This window comes from Schistocerca cancellata, chromosome 1 (genome assembly GCF_023864275.1).
Source record: "Schistocerca cancellata isolate TAMUIC-IGC-003103 chromosome 1, iqSchCanc2.1, whole genome shotgun sequence".
In the NCBI taxonomy this organism is placed as follows: Eukaryota; Metazoa; Arthropoda; class Insecta; order Orthoptera; family Acrididae; genus Schistocerca; species Schistocerca cancellata.
The window spans coordinates 220,591,946-220,608,647 of record NC_064626.1 but is presented as its reverse complement, the minus strand read 5'-3'; the positions used below and the strand labels follow the sequence as shown (position 1 = coordinate 220,608,647).

At 39.9% G+C, this 16,702-nt stretch overlaps 1 protein-coding gene across 7 annotated transcripts in view; it reads right to left on the bottom strand.

The window, feature by feature from the left end:
• Positions 1 to 16,702, bottom strand: part of LOC126169406 (uncharacterized) — a 121,008-nt gene that overhangs the window by 46,830 nt on the left and 57,476 nt on the right. The window contains exon 2 of one of the 7 annotated variants that reach the window (XM_049920642.1): positions 7,050 to 7,113. The exons of the other annotated variants lie outside the window; for them this stretch is intronic. The gene's annotated coding sequence lies outside the window, so the exon portion shown is untranslated. The remainder of the gene's footprint in view (positions 1 to 7,049; positions 7,114 to 16,702) is intronic. 7 annotated transcript variants of the gene reach the window in all.

The following is a 16,702-nucleotide window of genomic DNA, read 5'->3' as shown; positions in this document are numbered from 1 at the left end:
TCCTGAGACTGATCTGATGCAGCTGTCCATGCTACTCTATCCTGTGCAAGCTCCATCTCTGAGTAACTACTGCAACCTACATCTTTCTGAATTTGCTTAGTGTATTCATCTCTTGGTCTCCCTCTGCGATTTTTACCCTCCTCGCTGCCCTCCAATACTACATTGGTGATCCCTTGATGCCTCAGAACATGTCCTGCCAACCGATCCCTTCTTCTTGTCAAGTTGTGCTACAAACTCCTCTTCTCCCCAATTCAATTTAATACCTCCTCATTAGTTATGTGATCTACCCATCTAATCTTCAGCATTCTTCTGTAGCACCACATTTCGAAAGCTTCTATTCTCTTCTTGTTAAAACTATTTACCGTCCATGTTTCACTTCCATACATGGCTACACTCCATACAAATACTTTCAGAAATGACTTCCTGACACTTAAATCTATACTCGATGTTAACAAATTTTTCTTCTTCAGAAACGCTTTCTTCCCATTGCCAGTCTACATTTTATATCCTCTCTACTTCGACCATCATCAGTTATTTTGCTCCCCAAATAGCAAAACTCCTTCACTACTTTAAGTGTCTCATTTCCTAATCTAATTCCCTCAGCATCACCCGAGTTAACTCGACTACATTCCATTACCCTCGTTTTGGTTTTGTTGATGTTCATCTTATATCCTCCCTTCAAGACACCATTCAGCTGCTCTTCCAGGTCCCTTGCTGTCTCTGACAGAATTACAATGTCATCGGCGAGTCTCAAAGTTTTTATTTCTTCTCCATAGATTTTAATACCTACTCCGAATTTTTCTTTCGTTTCCCTTACTGCTTGCACACTATAGAGATTGAATAACATCGGGGAGAGGCTACAACCGTGTCTTACTCCCTTCCCAACCACTGCTTCCCTTTCGTGCCCCTCGACTCTTATAACTGCCATCTGGTTTCTGTACAAATTGTAAATAGCCTTTCGCTCCCTGTGTTTTACCCCTGCCAACTTTAGAATTTGAAAGACAGTATTCCAGTCAACATTGTCAAAAGCTTTCTCTAAGTATACAAATGCTAGGAACGTAGATTTGCCTTTCCTTAATCTTGGTTCTACGATAAGACGTAAGGTCAGTATTGCCTTACGTGTTCCAATATTTCTACGGAATCCAAACAGATCTTCCCCGAGGTCGGCTTCTACCAGTTTTTCCATTCGTCTGTAAAGAATTCGCGACGTCGAGAAAATCACAACAGAAATTTTACGCGTCATTGATGTGCCGGTGCGTTGCGACCCTGAGCACGAGATGGTAGCGGTCATGCCTTTATCTATCAAGCCCAGCAATCGGTGGATCGCTGGAGCGAGTCCCGTTCATGACTTTCTTTTAATTCATATTTTTTTCAACACTAGTCATACTATGGTATACACATCACATTTCGAAGGTAATATGATGAAAAGACACATGTTATTGCATGAAATTTTATTGAATTTCCAATGTTGTCTGGTTGTCAGCTAATTTTTATTACCACAACAAATATTACGTTAATAACCATTGGTAAGTAAACGACCAAACGTATTAAGTTTTCCTGAAAATTACGCCTGTCGTGATTTCAGAAATTCCTACTATCTGTAATTGGGTGAGGTAGCGAGGACTGCTTTGCACCTGGAAACTTCGATCTGCGAGGCACAGGTTTCAAGTACGAGAGACAGGTATGGAGCCGACCGTTGAGGCCGAGCGGTTCTAGGCGCTTCTGTCCGGAGCCGCGCTGCTGCTACGGTCGCAGGTTCGTTTCCTGTCTCGGGCATGGGTGTGTGTGATGTCCTTAGGTTACCTATTTTAAGTAGTTCTAAGTCTAGGGGACTGATGACCTCAGACGTTAAGGCCCATAGTGCTTAGAGCCGTTTGATTCATCTGGACAGGCTTGGAAAGCCCAATTCAAACATCGATAAATAAAGGTGTAAATAACTTTATTCGATACTACAAAGAGTTACAAATGGCAAAATATGAGGATAATGTACGATTAATCGTCGGATGCGGTTTCTATACTAAAAGCTGCAGAATGCTTTTTTCCATACAGACGTGGAAAAAATAAATAAAAACGGCGTTTACTACAGCGAATGAATGCAGTTTTCCCAAATGCACACGAAATCTTCAGAGTTTCCGCGGAGAAACTAAGCAATTTGGATGCAACTATGGGAAACGCAACGTTTTCGTAAATAACGGTGTCGAAAATTGGCGATGTACGACTGAATGTATTTTAATAGTATCTTCATGATAAAAAATTTCTCGTTCGTTATCAATAAAACATGAACAAGTCTGAAGGCGCTTGATAAAGCTTTTAAACTGGTTACAGAAATGAAAGTCGCATAATACTTGTAATAACAAAAATTAATAAACAGCGAGATAACACTGGAAATTCAATAAAAGTTCGTGGAAATATACGTGTCGTTTCATCATATTACCTTTCAAATGTAATAAGTACAAAATAACATAACTAGTGTTGAGAAACATATAAATTAAATGAATAACATGAGCGGGATTCGATCCAGCGGTCCACCAGTTACAGTGTTTGAACGCCCACCAGTGTAGCGTGAAACTTCTCTCTCGATTACTACTTGCAAATTATGTTGTCCTAATGTACTAGTAAACTTGCACAAAGTTTAAAGTAAATACGCGGTCCGGACGTTGCGGTCTCCTCTTATCAGTAATTTATTACCCACATTTCTAATTAGTGTCTGACTCTTCTGCTTTTCTTTCTAATGGTTCCTCATTGCCTAAACACATGTTCCACTAACTTGTCCATATCCTGGTAAGTGGTTTTCCATACAGTTTTCTCTCCATATCCATTCCGTCTTGTACATGTCTAGTTTATGTGTAACATAAACACGTAATTTTGAAAATCCTTCTATAACAAGACATTTTAAATGCATTCATTTTTCCTTGTTGCGTCTTCCCTATTTCGCTTGCATTCAATCTATTGTACCAGATGTACAGTTTCAGAAACGTTTTCTTTATTTACGAGGAAACATTTGGTGCGAGTACAGCTGTTTCCTTCACCTTTCACTTTGCTTTTGATGTCAAAGTTGCTTCACCCATCTACTCATATCATGCTTCCTCGATATCATATTTATTTTACACTACTGTTATCAATATCACATAGCAAATGAAAATTTGTGTCAGACAGGAAGCAGTCTCGTTTACCAATTAAACCATTTGGGCATGTCTAAAGGACTGACTTCAATGTTAGGGTGATCCTGAACCCAAATCTATTTTCTGGTTTTTCAAATTGGCTCTAGTCTTTCAAGTAAAAGGTTTTCCCCAGAAAATCGTTGCGGTTTGATGTTCTCCATATCTGTAGACAGCTGTTCCACAAAATACGGAGCTATTTTTTATTTCTAATGTTAGTTTTTGTGTATTTTCTCTGTAATGTCATGGTAGTTAATATTACATTTTGCTTAGATTTTTAATCATGTTTTTATTTTTACCGCTTCTGTTTTTACAGGGACAGGAGTTCTCCGTCTCCGTAGACAGCTGTTCCACAAAATCTGGGGCTATTTTTATTTTTAATGTTAGTTTTCTGTGTCTTTTTTCCGTAATATTATGTGAGTAATATAGGATTTTGCTTAGATTTTTAATCATGTTTTTATTTCTTCCGTTTCTGTTTTCGCGGAGACAACAGTTCTTTGCTAAGAAGTTACTTTAACTATCTTGAGTCGCTCAATCTGTGCTCAAGTATAAATTCTTTACTAACAGATTGTTTAAATTATACTGATGAGTTCTATTATATTTGTGACGAATATATTCTTCAAAACAACAGGAAGAATAGCGCTGAGTTCTTAAGCGATTATACCTTGCAAACCTCGCAAGCTGTTCCTAAAAGTTCTGTGGACTGCCTAAGATAGTGGACAAATGGGGAAGGAAAATGTTTCACTTTTGATGGGTAGAGGGGCAAGAAACCAACGCGATAAGTTGCTGAGCAGATACAAAGAAGTGGAAAGTCAGAAAACGACCTGTACCGTAAACATAAATGTTCCTGTAACTGCAAAAATTCCATCGTCAAATATCAAAGAATTGGGCGGTGTCAGTAGCAGTGGATTTGAATTAGAAGGAAATGCTGTAACACCCCAAGAAGTTCTTCCAGGGAGAACTCAGCAGTCAGATGTGAGACTTCAGTCTGTCTAAGAAAGTACCTTAACTGTTGGCATCTAGGTTAAAAGAAAAGAAGTATTTGAAGACAGAAGCTAAGATTACAATTTACCGGTGTAGAGAAAATTAGTTTCTTCCACACTTAAGGGAACTTGTGTACTGCGGAAAAACCCTTAAGTACTTATCAAAATGATTTTACCGGAATATCGATAGGATTCGAGGCTTTTGTATATAGATCTTCGAGAAGCTTGCAGTGTGAGCTATTAAATAACGGTAACTGCTACGCATGTATCACAATTGCTCTTTCAACAAAGCTATATGAGGAATATGAAACTGTCAGGATGGTCCTGCAGATACACTGTTGCCGTCAGCACAAGTGGTTTGTTTGTGTTGGTACGAAGACGCTCAATTTCGTGCTTGTGCAGCTATGTGGCTATACAGAGAACCCATGTCTCATATGCATGCGGTTTTAGTAGAGCTTGGAGAAAAGTAACATGGCCTGAAAGCAAAAACTTGGCAGTTGATGCAGCAAACATCAGAAATGAACCTCTGGTTGACAGAAAATAAAACTTTCCCGCAATTGCACATTAAACTGTTTTTAATGGAGAAATTTGTGAAGCAGTTGGATAGAAATGGAAATTCTATCATGTATATCTGCAGATCCTTTCTTGGCCTTAGTAATGAAAAACTCAAAATGGGATCTTCGAGGGTCTTCAGATTCTCATGTTCATCAATAATTGAGATTTTACGACGGTAATGACAGACATGAAGCATGTGCCTGGAACAGTTTTGTCTCTGTTGTAAGGAATATCTTGGGCAACCTTAAATCGCACAACTATGAGGAATTGATCCACAACATATTTACAAACTATCTCCACTTTCTCCACAGCCACTTACAAAGACTTTCAGTAAAATTTTCGCGATTTCGGTGAGGAACAGTGAAAGAGGTCCTATGGGGATATCAAAGTGCTGGAGGAAAGACATCGGGCTAGATGGGACAGGCATACGAAAGTGGACTACTGTTTAAGCCTGCAACACAACTCCCTTGGTAATCCACATAAGAGAAAATCAAACAGACAGGGATTCAATAATTGTGAACCTAATGATATATGTAAGCTCCAGTTTTATGTGTGGTTCCATATATTGAGTTTATAGTGATATGGTAACACATGCACGCTATTTTTAGTAGCGATTTTTTTCTTATAGTATTTCTCGGTCTCATTTACTTCTTTTTATAAAATGTACAGTGTTTCAAATACTAGAGCCAACAAAGTAAAACCGAAGAGATAGTTGGATTCAGCATCACCTATAGAAGTATCATGCCATAACAGGCAGCTACGTACTACTTGATGTGCAGAAAAAGACGTAACACGATTTTCGAGCCTCAGCGTATACAGACAACATCTGGTCTTTCGTCTCATCAAAGAAAAATATTTTGTTATTTCTAACTAAACTAGCACTCCCGCCAACGAATAAAAAACGGTATCAGCTGTTGATACATCAGTTCTTATGGCTGACAGTGAACATTGGCTGAAAAGAAATCTCGAGAGGTGATAGTCTAAAGCTATGAGTTGTGCAATATCGAAGGAAGCTAGGAATGCACAATGCCAGAAACGAAAAGTAATGAAATTTGTCAGTTACTTTATGGTTTCAGTCTTTTTCATTTTTTTGGGTCTTTCTATTGCAGTAGAAGAGAACTATATATAAAAACATAAACAGAACATTATTTCTTCTTACGTTTCTATCACAGTCCACTGAGTACTGATTTCAGATAAAACGAGTCTCCAGTTTCTTAACCACCAGTGCACAGATATAGCCAGTTTTTCCAAATTTAATAATATACAAACACCATGCCTAGAGAGATGTTCCTTTGTTGTCATTCATTTTCCAGTTTATTCGTAAAATAGTAGAGCGTATTTGTGGACGTACTGAAAACTTTTCAATGCGGTGCCGCAGTAACTTACCACTGCCAAAGATTCAAATTTAACTGTTTATTGTTGTTCGATAACTATGGTCATTTCAGTTTTTCAGCGAATTGATGAATTTCCGTTCTTCTCTTATATTTAAAATAGCAATACTGCGTTACACATGCCTTATTTGAGAGGCAGATTTAATTCCTGTCCTTATATATCTTGAAGACAGCTTCGAATAAACTTATTGTTGAAATTCTAAGGAACCAAACGTTCAGCCGCGAGGAATGACAGAGGCCGCAGGGCGCGATTCTAATTTTAATCAGTAATGTATCTACAGATATTCGCCTGTATGTTTATTTTAGCAGAATTTTCCAACATATGAATTCAGTTTTTTAGCGACACAGTATTATAATTACAGACAAAAACACTGAACTGAAAGATGTGAAAATTTTGGCATTTGTTAATTTTTTTTTTAAATTTAGCGACAGCCTTCTTTGTCGTTCTGTAATATTATGAAGGCTGTCGTGTTTCATGAGTATATACAGCCGAACATCTGTGAGACTTTGACTTATCTAATACATCCTCCTACAGCAGAAAAAGCCTTTACTTGTATCTGTATAAATGCAAAGTTAGTTGAAAAGATGCACAGATCAGAAGAAAGTTATTAAATATTAGAAGCTTCATTAATGAGAAACTGGACCATTAGCGTCTGTATGTACTAATGAAAGCAAAACAGTGTAATTTTAAATATTACCTAAAACTATAATTTTTTGAGTAATTGTGAGAAGCTGTTTGATTTTGTTGCATATTATTAATAGAGTGGTAATTTTGGATGAGTCATTTATCATGTGAGACGGGAAATTCTGCTCTAGTCTCTTGGCACCATCTGGCAGTCTAAATATTCCCGAGCGTTTAAATCGGGCAGGACTGTTTGCCGCTCAGCGCGGGCGAGTGTCTGGCGATTTGCCCCAATAAACGCTCCGGAAGATTGCAGCCGAGTTAATGGTTAGCTTCATACCGTGTTATTCTCAGCATTCACAAGCGAGCTAGTCCCCAGCAGCGGAACACTCCACGGGGTGCCTCTGTTAACACACAAGACAATCGTTGTTTATCAGAGCGCCGCTGTGTGAAGCGCTTAGGAGGGAACCACGGACAAAATTAGGATGAAAGGAAAAGTGGATTTGATTACACATTGGGAGGTACTGTATTAAGAAACGGTCTAACACCACAAGCGACGAAGAACTTTTGAGCCGGCTCATCCAAATTAAGCTTTTACGGTCGGTATAGACTTCACACGAAACTTCCGGACTAAAAAGCCGTGATCGATGTATAAAACTTTCTCCCAACGTTTCATCTCCGACTGCGGGAGATATCTTCAGGGGTAAGGCGGCGAACTGCATCCAGGGATTGGCTAAATGGCTCTGAGCACTATGAGACTTAACATCTATGGTTATCAGTCACCTAGAAATTAGAACTATTTAAACCTAACTAGCCTAAGGACATCACACAACACCCAGTCATTATCCAGGGATTGAGAGAACGCCGAATATATGGGCAGTGTAGAGGGCACCACATTCCAACAAGTGATGTCGGCTACAAAATTATCTCTGGTAATGCCAACACTCTCGATTGAAAGTAATCGCTCGTCATTCTTACGGTGCAACATCCAAATCCTTTTTTTCTCATTTAACAGTTTCCTGTCCGCAGCTCGTGGTCGTGCGGTAGAGTTCTCGCTTCCCACGCCCGGGTTCCCGGGTTCGATTCCCGGCGGGGGCAGGGATTTTCTCTGCCTCGTGATGACTGGGTGTTGTGTGATGTCCTTAGGCTAGTTAGGTTTAAGTAGTTCTATGTTCTAGAGACTGATGACCATAGATGTCAAGTCCCATAGTGCTCAGAGCCATTTGAACAATTTAACAGTTTCCTCTTTTCTGTTGTTCCACCACCGCCGATTTATCCCTACAAGAGGGATTACGGCCTGGGACGTACGCGTAAATCGGCAGTAGCGGAACATGTTTACTAAGTGGGTGATCATGAAGTAAAATTCACTGAGACAAACGTCATATCGAAAACATCGCATTATCATGCGCGCATGTATAGAGAGACTTTTGAGGTTTATAAGCACCGTAATAATTTTAACAGAAAAGAGTAAGGCGTTGCACCGTAAGAATGACAATCGATTAGTTTCAGTCGAGGATGTTGGCACGCCAGAGATAATCTCGTAGCCAACGTCATATGATGGACTGTTGTGCCCTCTGCACTGCCCATACATTCGGCGCTACCAGATTCTGGTTACAGTTCTCCGCTTTATCTCTGAAGATGTTTGCTGCAGTCGAGGATGAAACGTTAGGTTCAAATGGCTCTGAGCACTTTGGGACTAAACATCTGTGGTCATCAGTCCCCTAGAACTTAGAACTACTTAAACCTAACTAACCTAAGGACATCACACACATCCATGCCCGAGGCAGGATTCGAACGTGCGACCGTAGCATTCGCGCGGTTCCGGACTGAGCGCCTAGAACCGCTAGACCACCGCGGCCGGCGAAACGTTAGGAGGAAGTTTTATATATTGACCACGGCCATTACCCCGGAAGTTTCAGGTGAAGTTTTGAGTCGCCGTTCTATAGCGTGACGTATTCGTTCAAACTGTTCCACGCGAGTTTATCGATTGGATTTCATTTGTTACTTCGTTAACCCCCTCCATCTACTAATCTACAGACCCAAACTCCAAGACGTTATGTGATGGTCTCCACTCTGAAGACTGGTTTGATTCAGTCCTCTTCATCTCTGCACAACTACTAAAAACTACATCCTTGTCTCCCTCTTCATTTTTTTCTACATCTTAAGCCATACTCTGTAAATCACTGTGAAGTTCGTGGCTGAGAGTACTTCCCATTGTAGAAAATATTAGAGTTTTTTCCAGATCCACTCAGGTATGGATCCCAGAAATAACGCCTCCCTGTGTGCAGTGGTTAGTCTAATGTTGTCTTCACATTCCCTGCGGGAACGACACTTGGGGACACTTAATACTAGTTCTTTAAATTTGGTGTTTAGGCTTTCGCAGGGTATCATATAATGCAAGCATGTTGGCATCCATCTTCAAGCATCTGCCAGTTCAGGTTGTCAGCGCTTTCCTGACGCTCTCCGGGAACGAAACGAACCCGTGATCATTCGTACTGTCATTCTTTGTATACATTCAATATCTCCTGTTAGACCCATTTCGTGTAGGTCCCACACACTTGACCAGCATTCTAGAATGTCCTGCACGAGTGCTGTATAAGCCGTTTCCCTTGTAGAGTGAGTGCGGTTTTCCAGTACCCTACCAACCAACCGTTGTTTGCCACTTGATTTAGCTGGTACTGAGCCTATGCGATCATTCCATTCTACTAATGCACTTCTACTCCGCACACTTCCCTCCATTACCAAATTAAATATTTCTTGACGCGTCACGATGCGGTAATCAAGCTGTGACATTAAGCTCCATCCTCCTCAGTTTGACGCAGTGCCTCTTCATTAGTTACACGATCTACCCATCTAATCTTCAGAATTCTGTTATACCTCGTTTCGAAAGCTTCTATTCTTTGCCTATAGGTACTATTCATCGTCCACGTTTCACTTCCACAAAACACCGTACTCACATTTACATAAGACTTTCTAACACTTAAATTTATATTAGCTATTAGTAAATTTCTCTTTTTCAGTGACGCTTTTCTTGTTGTGACCAGTCTCTATTTTATATCCTCCTTACTTCTGCCCTCGGCAGTTATTTTGGTATCCAAATAGTGAGACTTGTCTACTACCCTTTGGTTCCACAATTCGTAATCTAATTCCATCTGCATCATCTGATTTAATTCGACTAACTCAATTGCCCTAAGTCTGCTTTCGTTGGTGTTCATTTAATAATCTTTCTATGCTTAACATCCTTCTGATGTTCCAGGCTTTTTGCCGTCTCCAGAATTTTAAATACCATACTAAATACAGAACCATCTAGCCCATACTGCCAGGGTGGTCTGCGGTGGAGTACTTAAGAGACCCGGCTGACAGCTTCATTACTACAATGTCTTCCTATCACTAAAAAAAAAAAAAATAGCACTAGAGAGTCAGATCATTCGAACACCTAGACCGATTGTTTTCATTTACACAGGGCTAAAGGCCTTCTCGTGTCCTAATCCTCTAAATGTAGTCAACAAAATTATACGAAAACGGGGTCAGCATTTTCCCGAAGATTCCTCTTTACGTTTCCCAAGCAACTCCGTTACACAGTTACATAAGTTATACTAAGCTGTTACGGTCAGCCGGCCGGAGTGGCCGTGCGGTTCTAGGCGCTGCAGTCTGGAACCGCGAGACCGCTACGGTCGCTGGTTCGAATCCTGCCTCGGGCATGGACGTGTGTGATGTCCTTAGGTTAGTTAGGTTTAAGTAGTTCTAAGTTCTAGGGGACTGATGACCTCAGAAGTTGAGTCCCATAGTGCTCAGAGCCATTTCAACCATTTGTTACGGTCATAGCAGCGCATCACCGAATTAGTTCGATGTCTGCTAACACGTCTACCTCATAATGACTCTAAACAATGGATCAGTTCTCCAGGATTTGTCACACTGTTGTACTGCATGGTTTTTTTTCCACTGGATTCCTCCCGCACAGTTCTTAGTCTCCCATTCGTCTTCCACACTGCTGTATTAAGTGCTGGTCCTATTACATGTCGTTGGTAACATTACCCCTAAATGTGTAGCCCTCTCACTACCATTGGGAAGTATGTGTTCCACGATACGTTATCACAGACCCAATGGGAATTTGCTGCACGTTTGCGTCACTAGATAAGTTATCAGAGAACCAGCTGGTTTTGCTGCTCTTTGTTGCTGTGTATAAAAGCCCCACTAGTAATGAGAAGCTTGCTAATGCTTTGCAGAATTCTTATAGTTGCACTTTGCACCTGTGAGAGTTGTGCTGTTTTCAAGTTTCTTTGTCAATATACTATTCCCCTCCGCTCCGTACTGTAGCATCGAATTTGTTCGCGCCTGTAAGTAGGCAACCAAATAAACAGATTTGTATAGCGGGCTCATGTTGCGCCTTTCCGGACACTTGGCGTTAATGAATTGCACGCACGTATTGAGGTTTGCCGCGTCACACACGGTGGCCGCATATGAGCTACAAACTTGGACGGATGCTCTGCCAACTGATGTGTGTCTGTTTCTGTAAGCCTTGTAGTTTTTGTGCAATCATCTGAAAACCGGGAGATACCTACAAATATCCATGTATGCCCCACCCCTTCCCGCGTTGAAAAACGAAATGTCGAGAAATTTTTTTCATTGTGTTATTTCTGACTACAAAATTAATTAAAATAACCTTTTATTGAAAAAAATGATAGTGAAAGAGATAAACAATTCTCCAGAACTCATCACTAATCGTGCAATCTGATGTAATAGGGAGCCTTTTTGTTATGAACATTATCTCGCAACCTGCAGCTAAAGAGTGCTGCAATTAATTAGGCCCTACGCCAAATGGAAATACTGTGTGAGTCGTTCGACATTTCGTTACAGTGTTTTACCACAGATAACAGCTTCGTCAGCGACCATTCAATTAATAGTGCTGACTGTGATGAATCCTTTATCTGTATTGAGAAATAGCGATTTTACTAAGCTTTCTTGGCGTGCGAACGGTGTTACTTTGACCTGAGGTCGAATGAGAATGGACATATTCATCCACGAGAATGAAATCAATATCCAGAACGCCACTTTAATATTGAACGTATGTCTACACTTTCATGATATAATAATATTCCCCTACCTTTGAGTCTGTTTTCAAGGTAATAAGTGGTTTCTTGTTTGGGTCATGACACCCACACAGATCATGATTCGTCACCCTCAGTCACAATATTTCACATGCTACTCCAGGAGCTGAGTATAAAGTGACGCTTTTGGTCCTTTATACATCTCGACAATCTCCACGAAGCACACTTACAACTATTCACCTGGTGACAGCAGCTGTACTTATTCATGAAATCACTCTTTTTCCTGTCCCCATTGAATTCAGAGTGGTTGTCCCACACGTTGACCCGCTTCAGTAATAATTCCCAGTACGTGTAATCAACTGACGTAGCACTAACACATTACAACCGATTACTTCCACCTTTAAAAGTATTCCTGGTTCGTGTTATACAGCAGAGACTTGTTGTCGCATTAACAGGTAGAACTGATCATTTGTTTTAACTATAATCTGAGTGATGGATGTTAAATTCTTGCTAGTCGTAACAGTTATCTCTGACAGTTTGCACAGATCATCGGCTTAAACTGCCGTATGTGCTACTAACTCGAGACTAGTAAATAAATATCGTTTCTTGTTTGGCAAGTTGAAGGTTCAGTGGCCAGTAGGTTCTAGGCTTATCTGGGTCACTGCACATGATAAATATCTTTGGGAACTGTTTGAGAATGGGAAAAACGTGACGCCAAGTCCTAAATTCACGCTAAATCGCAAATATGTCGATAACAGGTTAAATTTTGTCATAACACAGAACGACGCGTGGTTGAAGAACAGAAAATGTACATCTCTGTAGAGCTGAAGCTCGACTCTAAATGAACTTCACGTTAACGACGTGTCTTTATGTCAATCTTTATAATCTTACCCATTCTTATAAGCATTAAAAGTAAAAAAAAAATGGTGTTGAGTTACAGGGATGTTTAAAATTTCACTGAAAAATCTATAGCAGATGTTTTTAATAATTCTGTTATACATATGCTTCATTATTCCTTGTCGCTTTTCGTTTCTTAGTAAACGGCTTGGCTACACCTTAGGGAAGTGTCATATTTTGTATCTGTGCAGTAGGAATTCGATCCACGTTCAGATCCTGACACTTTTCCGTCGCTTAACTCAATCTTCGTGTATGTAAACATGCCCTTTCGTGTTATGGTTCAGATTCCAAGCTAAAACGTAAGCCCTGAAGGTTTCCTTTGGAGAGAACACGACCGATTTCCTTCCCCGATCGAAGCTCCATCTCTAATGACCTCGTCATCGACGGTAAGTTCTTTTTCCAAACTGCGGGTCTCTCCTACAACTCTCTGAATGAGTCACTTTTCACGTAATAGACAAGAGACGCAATCCCACCTCTATTTGGATCCTTTGGTAGTGCCACTGCTAATCACAGAGAAGTGTTGTAGTAATTAGAATCTTGCATGATCACTCCAAAGTGAATTTGGCACATAGAACACGGAAGAAACGTATCACTATCAAATCTGTCCTGATTTTTTTTTCCTGTGATACATTACGGCGAGAATTTTGAGTGCAGGTCGGGTAGAGGAGGAAAGAAATTATCCGAAGGGAATATTGCAGGAATAGGTTCACAGTTAGTGCGCATTACTGAATTAAAGGTCTAATGTTAATTGCTTCCATGAAGTTATAACCAGTAGGCTCTGTCATATAATGAATTTTTTGCGGAATAACATAACTTTTACCGTATTTTCTTCTGGGTAGGCTGCGGGACATTTTTGAAGTAACATACATATTGGTTACATTACCACGGCAGTAACACTGCCTGCTCGAAACACAAGAGCTAGTAAGACGGGGCCTACTAGTTTTTATGCATCACATGGATAGTACATGAATACTTTAAGACTGGTTCGCATAATTCTTAAACTAATCATGTAGATCAATGAATTATAACAAAATCCTTAAACTATCCAATTACTCTGCAGGTTATACAGCTCATAATTAGTTATGCACATTTCCAGCAAACTATCAACTTTGTATAGTGAAGTACAACATACAGTAAATCGATACTAAATAAGCAAAAAATTATTAGGTAAACGCATTTACTTTATTATGCACAGTATCTGAAAGGCGGATCTGCCATAGGATTAAACACACACTGTTTGTTAGGGCAGCGAGTGCCCTGACTGACGTTCTGTTTAATACACGCATGTATCTAAGAGCAAACGTAATTTAGTTGTGCTATTGCATGGAGACTTCAGTGGTCCGCCGAAACGTTGGGACATTTTACATCCTGATCATGGCCATCGGCGATAGCAGCCGGAACATTTAACACCATAGATTCCTGAGAATCGTGTGTGATATAAACCCTTTCTACGAAATAGAATCGGTATCACAGTTCACTTAGACTGAGCGTATTAATTCTGGAATCGTTAAGGTCATGGTGGAAGGGCGCAGACGAGTTTCCGCTATATTATTAGGAGGCAGAAAAGGTGGAACTGTCTAATAATTTTTTATAGAAATGCGTCACACTGCAGAAAAGATTTCATTGGCACAGATGCTGCACTTCATCTGGATGATATGTTTGCCATTCTTCTAGCCATTTTTCTTTTGTTTATGGAGTTCGTTATATTCATATTTGTGATTCGATCTGTATGTTCTTTCTATAGTACCTTATATTGTTTTATGTATTATTTCAGAAATACTCAGAATTTTTAATTCTGTGTGAAATATTCGTTTCCTTTGCTGCCCATTAAACAACACACAGTTACATATCTCGATCTCATGCCACTAATTAGTAGTCCTTTGTCGTCTTTTATATCCTTAAAATTCAGTTTTCACTCTCATACAGCGAATCTGATAACTCCATTACTTTATAAACTTTGAGTACGGCTTTTCTATAAATAAATGTGCCTGAAGACTGTTAAATTTGCATTGGGCCCTATGTACGAGTAAATGGGCACCCCTAATTTGTCCTACCAGTCGGTCAGTAAATCGAAACAATCTTTTTTACAACTGATGGTACACCAAGACGCCAGTCTTTGTATTATATAGCCAATGCTCGTAACCTTTGTGTATTAAGAAATTCTGAAGCAAGCATGGCTTTCCAAGGTGGGTCCAGGTACTTTCCCTGACAATATTCGAGACTCCTAGATAAGCGGTGTCTAGTGATATACCACATGTTAATGTATGCAATGAAACATTTGTCAAAAGAGTCAGGATAAGAACTGAATATCATTTTCAACGCTGATGAACACATGGTAGTTTCACGTACTTTGCCGCGTAAACATAGGACAAAAGGGTGTAAAATTCACAGTGTCGTCTTTGGCATTAAATTCTTCATATTTTCCCCTTTTTATGAAAACATTTCACTGCAAACTTTAGCAACATCGTATTTTTATGACCCTAGAATTCTCTGCAAGAAAATAACATAGTTTCACTTTTGCAATCTTAGACAGAAAATGTTATCAGCGGCGTCTGTAGTGGAAAATAATATTTCTCTTACATACCATTATAGGTCGTAAACACTGTTCCGAAATCCTGGATTAAACACGTAATATTAATGGTGTCTGCTTTACGAGTGTGCATCGGTAACAGTGGGCGAAACTTCGGTATCGGATTCTTCGTGTAAAAATAAGAGAAAAGCTCGTGTCATCGTTGTTCATAGATTCCAAGTTTCAGAGTGTATGCATAGTATAAATCGAAGGAAGTATTTAATATGCATATTGTTTCACAGGGTACCACAAGTCAGGAAACAGATGCTCCGTTACTGACAGGTGTTATGTAAGTCATCGACTTGAGACAATGCCACTGAAAGACGTTCATGGTTTTAAATAAACTGAGTGTTGAGGTCAAACAATTGACGACCTTCTCCTGTACACTGACTAGGAAAAACTGCCTTACAAATGTTAAGGAGCGTCATCATGAACGAAGACAACCACACAATTGTCACGTATCGTATGGGTATGGGTTGTAATATGCGCCACAGACTTTACTTAGACTTTAAGTGCTGAGCTAGAGACTGTCGTCGCCATTAAGACGAAGGCAAGCATTGGCTAAGATTTTAGGAAAAAGCTCAGAACTGCAGGAAATCTGGGATACTTCCCGTTGTTGGTAGCCTTAAAGGGCTGACGGGATTTTTCTCAAATCTGAGACAATGTGGCACTCACATAAAGGGTGTCTCCCCCAAGATCGTCAGGCACATTTCCTCTGGTGTTTCAGCAGATACTTGCGGTTTCGTTTTTGTAATATGTAGCTGCAGTCAGCCCAAACAAATAGCGCACATCACGTCTTTCATGCGATACCAGAGTCGACGAAAAGTGTAGGTTTGTTTCCCATTACAAACAAAATGATTTTTAAAGTGGAAGTTTACATCCCCACTCGATAGAGCGGCCCAGATTAGTGCGATGTTCGTTTTATCGATATGTGTTAACAGGGACAGTAAAATCGAACAATAACAAGGACTCTGAAAACGATGTGGCCCACGCTGACTGCTATCGTCAAGCATACAGCGCTACTGAGTTGCTGCTGGATTGCTGCTTATTCTTCGTGTTTTGCTGTATCTGTTAATATATATGGATAAAACAAATATCGCACTAGACTAAATTGGGAGCACTCTATTGGATGGGAACGTAAAATTCCTATTTAAAATAATTTTGTTTGTAATGCGAAACAAACCGATGCTTTCTGTAGACACTAGGCATCATATAAAGGACGTGACCACCATTAATTTTGGGAAGACCCCAGATCCACAGTGCAAAAACGAAATTACAAATATCTGCCGAAACACGACAGAAAATGCTCCTGGCGGCTCTTAGGTGAGACACATCCTATACACCCGGTATATTTCTTAATTTATTGGTCCGAAAGAACCTGCTTATGGCCATTTACTGTATTATAAAGAAACACACTGTATATTTCCCGTTTTAATTTTACTTGAGGAATCCGATCACTGCTTTCGATATACTCGTACT